This window comes from Colossoma macropomum, unplaced genomic scaffold (genome assembly GCF_904425465.1).
Source record: "Colossoma macropomum unplaced genomic scaffold, Colossoma_macropomum, whole genome shotgun sequence".
In the NCBI taxonomy this organism is placed as follows: Eukaryota; Metazoa; Chordata; class Actinopteri; order Characiformes; family Serrasalmidae; genus Colossoma; species Colossoma macropomum.
The window spans coordinates 19,211,817-19,218,711 of NW_023494788.1; positions in this window are offsets into that span (position 1 = coordinate 19,211,817).

Here is a 6,895-nt window from a genome sequence, read left to right on the forward strand (position 1 = left end):
GATTTGGTGAAGGAACAAAGTGGATGCACATTTATCCTCTGTGTTTGTTAGCATTTACGTTTTGCTCTGATTGTGATTAACCAGAAATGTGATTGGAAAATTCTCACTGCTAAATTTCTGTGATTTATTAGGGCAATCTTTCCTAATTAGTGTGTGTCTGACTTGGATTGCATGCCTTTAAGGCACCAGGCAAAGTTCTTAATGAAATCCAGTAACTGTTGTCTATGTAGTCATGCAGGCCTGGAAGGCTGACTACAGACTACATGAGACACTGTCCATTGCTCAACACCCATAATGTGTTTGTACCATGTTGCACAACTGAAATCACCAACTGCCAAAGGTATTTAACTCTATGCTCACCCTGTAAAGCATCACTGGCTTAAAGGTACAAGCTTTCTCATTCACAACATATGAAATCAATGCCTGTTTTTAGGTCCAGAAGCAGTTTTGATGTATCTGTTTACTGCAGTTCTAAGAGTTCTAATTTATATTCAATACAATTTTTCTAAAATGTACAGCATTTTTTGCAACCCTGTTTTCCAGTTTTTAGGGAGAAGATTAAATGTTATTTAAGTCAAGTCAAGTCAAATTTATTTATATAGCGCCTTTTACAACAGATGTTGTCACAAAGCAGCTTTACAAAGAATCCAGGTCCACGCCCCCAGTGAGCAAGCCTTGGCAACAGTGGCAAGGAAAAACTCCCTCAAAAGGAAGAAGAAACCTTGAGAGGAACCAGACTCAAAAGGGGAACCCATCCTCCTCTGGTCGACACCGGATAAGAGGACAGACACAAAACAGTATAAGTGGATACAGTTTAACACCACTGTACAGTGCACCGGCCGCATCTCAGGTCAGACCCTCTTAGGACAGGCAGCCGCTCAGCTCAGGGAAAGAGAGGGGTAGGGGGGAGGGGGATGAGAGGGACATAGTTAGAAAAACAAATTAACCAAAAGCTCGACTAAACAGGTACGTTTTTAGCCTAGACTTAAAGATGGAGGCTGTGTCTGAGTCCCGAACACAGACTGGTAGGTTATTCCAAAGCTGGGGGGCTTTGTATGAAAAGGCTCTTCCCCCTGACGTAACTTTATTTATTCTGAGTATTAATAATGAGCAGCATTATTTATATGTCAGTAGAAGAATTTTGTACTCAATGCGGAATTTAACTGGCAACCAGTGTAAGGTACACAAAATTGGGCTAATGTGGTCGAATTTCCTGGTTTTGCTGAGAACTCTGGCTGCAGCGTTCTGGACTAACTGAAGCTTGTTAAGGTTTTGGCTGGAACAACCAGAAAGCAGAGCGTTACAGTAATCTAACCTGGACGTGATGAAGTCGTGAACTAACGTTTCTGCATCCTGTAGCGACAGTGCATATCTTAATTTAGCGATGTTACGCAGGTGGAGGAAAGCTATTCTGGTAATATTGGTAATATGCTCATCGAAGGCCAGACTGGGATCAATCGTGACACCAAGACTTTTTACAGATGTGCCTGGTGCAATTGAGAAACTACCGAGATTAAGAGTAAACGTAGGCAGATTATCCCTAGCAGCTTTTGGACCAAGAAGAAAGACTTCGGTTTTGTCCGAATTTAGTAAAAGGAAGTTGCTTGACATCCATTCTTTAATGTCTTTTACACAGTCCTCTATCTTATTAAGTTCAGTTTTGTCCTCTGGTTTAGCTGAAATATATAATTGTGTATCATCGGCATAGCAGTGGAAACTGATGCCATGTTTTCTAATGATGGTACCTAGTGGTAGCATATATAAGGTAAATAACATGGGTCCTAAGACAGAGCCCTGTGGAACACCATACTTTACTCTTGTGAGAGCTGATGGTTCACCATTTACATTAACAAACTCAAAGCGATCACTAAGGTAAGATTTGAACCACGAAAGAGCTTTACCTGTCACTCCTACTAGTTTCTCAAGCCTGTCTAATAGAATGGAATGGTCTATTGTGTCAAAGGCTGCACTAAGATCGAGTAAAACCAGTAAGGATATGTTTCCTTTGTCAGCGGATAATAAAAGATCATTTACAATTTTCACTAGCGCTGTTTTGGTACTATGGTGAGGCCTGAAGCCAGACTGAAATTTTTCATATATATTACTCCTATGCAGATGGGAACATAATTGTTTTGCCACGGCTTTCTCTAAGATTTTTGATAAAAAGGGAAGATTTGAAATAGGTCTATAGTTTGATAGCTCAGAGGAGTCAAGACTAGGTTTCTTTATTAAGGGTTTAATTACACCTAATTTAAGAGATTTTGGAACATACCCGAGGCTGAGAGAAGAGTTTATTATAATTAGAAAGGGCTTAGTTATTTCTGGCAAAACATCTTTAAGTAAACCTGTAGGAATAGGATCTAGTATACAAGTTGTTGTTTTTGTAGATGAAATAATTTGGACAAGCTCTGTTTGTTGGAGTAAAGTAAAAGACTCCAGCGTCTCTGTAGTGGTTATACTGCACTCTAGATCTAGATTAGGTTTATAGGACGCTGCACTGCAATGCTGTGCATTTTGAATTTTGTGCCTAAACAATTCAATTTTATTATTGAAGAAGTTCATGAAGTCAATGCTGCTGTAGGCTGATGGTATCTGGGCTTCAGTAGCTGCTTGATTATTAGTTAATTTAGAGATAGTACTGAATAGTAGCCTAGGATTATTCTTGTTATTTAAAAGTCTGTGTCAATTAAATTTATTATTGTCTAGCAATAAATACATACATTTATGAAATGTTTTTTAAACTTTTTAAGTAAATAATCAAAATCCGGCGGCATGGTGGCGCAGTGGGTAGCGCTGTTGCCTCACAGCGAGAATGGCCTGGGTTCGATTCCCAGTCGGGCGACCAGGGTCATTTCTGTGTGGAGTTTGCATGTTCTCCCCGTGTCTGAGTGGGTTTCCTCCGGGTACTCCGGTTTCCTCCCACAGTCCAAAAACATGCAGTCAGGCCAATTGGACATGGTAAATTGCCCCTAGGTGTGAATGTGTGTGTGAGTGAATGTGTATGTCTGTCTGTCTGCCCTGCGATAGACTGGCGACCTGTCCAGGGTGTTTCCTGCCTTCTGCCCAATGACAGCTGGGATAGGCTCCAGCACCCCACTGCGACCCAGAAGGATAAGCGGTTTAGATGATGTATGTATGTATGTATAATCAAAGTTTCTTATATATTCAGAGACTTTTAGAGATTTTTTTTGTCTATAACAAAATGCAAATTGCAAAAAGTGCAGTTTTTCCTGCATTAGTAATTTAAACTAATCACTCTTGTTACCAAATTGACACTTCTGGTAACATAACTTACTAGATTAACCATTTTAAGAGTATTTTAAACAAAAATGAGATCATATTCTCCATTACGTTGGTTAAATGTTTCAAATGTTTGATCAAAATGTTTTCATTAAAATATTTGTTTCAAGCCATTTTCATTTTATTAAAAAAAAAAATGGTTAACAGAGTCGCGAGCTTAGCCTAAAATGAGCAGCATTTTTTTTCTAACAATAATTTTGGTAACAGGGTTTAATGATCAAGCTTTACTGTAGCCAAATCAATTTTTTGTCTGTAAATTTAGAAATTAGAACAAGAATACTGGCCTGTCTGATGGTCATTCTGCAGAAAACAAAATGATGCAAAATCCTTTATGTATCATAATAAATGTAATATTCCATTTTTTTACGATGGGGAACAGATGTGGGTAACAGGGTTGCGCATAAAATGTGAGACACAGATTAAAATGATTTTTTGTTTAAATTAAATAAATTATTAGGGGAATAACTTTCAACATTTTAACATTTAATTGCTCAGAAACAAACATAATAACCCTGTATTTATGGTGTCTTAGGCCACGTTTACACAGCAGGTAAAAGTGGCCCGAATCCGATCTTTTTCCTCAAATGTGACACAGATGTGTGTCTGTGTGGCAGTGTGAACGGCAAAAAACGCACTGAATCTGACATTTTCAATTGCGATTTGAGATACTTTCATATGTGGTACTGAAATCCGATACGTATCCGATCTGCGGCAATGCGACTCAGTCTGAACAGTCATGCGACTTTTATGTCGGTCCAACTCGACATTCGTCATAATTTCGCGCTGCTGAGACGCTTCTGATGTTTCTGTACCAAAACATTAGAAGAGACTCATCAAACCGCTCCGTGTTCGAAGAGGTTTCGAACAAAACGGAGGAGCCCGAGGCTGCAGCGTCAGAGAACAGTTTAAAGAATCCGAGGACACGAACCAAAGAAGCGGCCGAATAACGCGCCCTTTTTCAGCGAACTCGAACACACTGTGGGTGATGAGTCCAGCTGTCAACCACTGGAACTTTATACTCGCTCCTGTGATGCTGACGAAGATGAAACTGAAAGCTGCGGGAGTGACTGGCGTTCGCTGGCCGTCATGACTGTTTTCCTCTGGACGAGCCGCCACGTGAAGCACTGTTCTTTGCGCATGTGGGTCAGTTTAGGAGCTGATCTGTTCAGACTAATGTCACATACAGGTCACATTTAAAAGATAATGTGAACAGCCAAACTGAAAATCGGATTTGGTGAGAAAATCAGATTTGGGCCACTCTTACCTGCTGCGTAAACGTAGCCTTATTTAGCACCAATAGGCCTTTTTCATGAGAAACGGAAGTGCGTAAATGCTGGGTAAAACAAGTTCTGCTATTGCCATTTGGACAGTTACTAACTTCAGAAATACAGGTGTTTGTATCACTTCAGCCACCACAGAAAAGTGCGTCACTTTATCTTTGTCATAGTTAAGACTGGAATTCGAAGATGTGTCCAGAACTGTTGGAGAACCAATATAAAGGATATAAATGATCTGTGGAAAAGAGCACAATAACATCAACTAACATCTACAGAGTGATAAATCAATGGACAGGTGAAAATAACTATAACCAAAATGCTAGATCAGCCATATTAGCTGGAGATGTTGAAACAGCTTGTTAACAATAAACTAGTTAAAGCGGCAAAAAGCTAAACACGCACACAACATGACAGGGGGTGCGCCGGGTCATCAGGGTCTGTAGCGCCACTGTGGACGTTTTCTTATTTGCAATTATAAGCACTCAGCTGGTTTCCTGACATGTTTAATCTGCAACGAGAAACTTTCGAACACTAAAAAGTCGCGACGCCAGTAAACAAACATCTACTCCTTGCCGAGCCCTCACTCTCCTTAACTGTTCCTCTGAAAGTGGCTGTAGCAGCAACTTTATAGCATGAACTGCATTTAGCGTAACATTAGCAGCGGTGAAATGCAGACACAGAGGTTCTTTTAGTCCGTATGATGAAGTTTGTTCTTTTATTAGCTGCACAAACTCGTTTTCCTCTGCTCGTCATCAGCTGACAAACCAAACTGACATAAGGCTGTTTTTGCTTCAAGCTCTAATACTTGAGTGATCTGTACACCCTCAACTCGTCATTGTTGCTATTGTTATTACTTTAGCAGAAGCAGCATTACCCTGCAACGACTACTTCCTGCAGAAAAAATGCAGAAATGTGAACAGGGCCTATCCAGTGGCGCCCCTCTTTCCACGCTGGGGCTGAATCTCAAATGGCTTCCTGCTCCCTACATAGTGCACTACGTAGGAATTTAAATACTGGATCCTGCAGCCCAATGATGCGAAACATAGCTAAGACATTGTAATTTGGGACCCAGAAACATCCACACTCGATAAATGATGCATTATTTGGCTGTAGTGGCTAGAATTTGTAAACGTTCGTAACTAGCACACTATTTAGGGAATACAGAGCCGTTTGGGATTCAGCCTGGGTTTGACGTGACTTCTGTCTGAAACACCAACATTTGAAGCGTGTGAGACATTCAAGGGACATTTTTTAGACTTTTACAGTTAATCATACTGTAAGTACTTTAATTCAAGTCTGTGATATTAATGATGGAGTTTAGGCTGTTAACTATTTTAAAGCCTGTTAGCTAGCTGACCGGCCTAGTTCTAGTTAAGAACATAAGTTGTCAGCCCCTCAGTTTAAACAAAAAATGGGTTCTTACTTCATCAGTACACTCGGTGGTCCCTGAGAGCAGCATGAGGGTCAAAGATTATTCCATTAACAGCTCAAGGGTTTTTCGTGCTGTGGTATAGTAAAATATAATTCGATTGTTGTGAGGCAGTCATAGGTTTGTGTATATCGTGGATTTTTTTTATTCTAAAAACTTTCATGACATGGTAGTTAGGTTAACCTTTTAGCTCAAGTGCAAAGTAAACTTTAGATACCAAACATTTCTTGGATGATCAACCACATTTTGGACAGTTGGAAAGTTACAAGCAGCAGTTTTCTTTAACTATGAACTACTGTGACTGAGTCCTCACGCAGACAGAGATGTTTTCAGAACAGGAGTCCACCTTGGTTTAATTAGATCTGTGTCTGTCTGGCTCCAGTGCTGTTGTTGTGTTCAGGCGCTTGGCTTTGCTCTGGACTCGTTGCTGTTTTGCGGGGCCTTCTGTGCGACAGATGTCATTGTTTTGGTTCCTCTCACACTGCACACATGTGACTGAAATTCAGCGTCTTTGGAAGGTGCCCTTCCATGATAACTAGAAACATTCTGTCAGAATCAGCTCTCAACTCCAGATCATCATAACAGCCGTCTCATATCAGCTCAGAACACCATGAATCTACACTAACCCTCAGAGGTGTAATGCTGTTTTTCTCATTTTGCTACAGTACTTAAGTGTTATATAATTGCAAAATGGATTTCATACTTACAGCACTGTGCAAAAGTTAAAGACCACACTTTGTTTATTTAATTTCCAGTCAAACTGCCGTTGAGTATACATATACGGTATACATTTTTACAGTGCTGTAAAAAATATTTGTTCTCTTCTCAGTTTGTTCTAAGCTCCCTGCACAAAACATTAGTCACTTTGCGTGTTTAAGGTGGTAGTAAC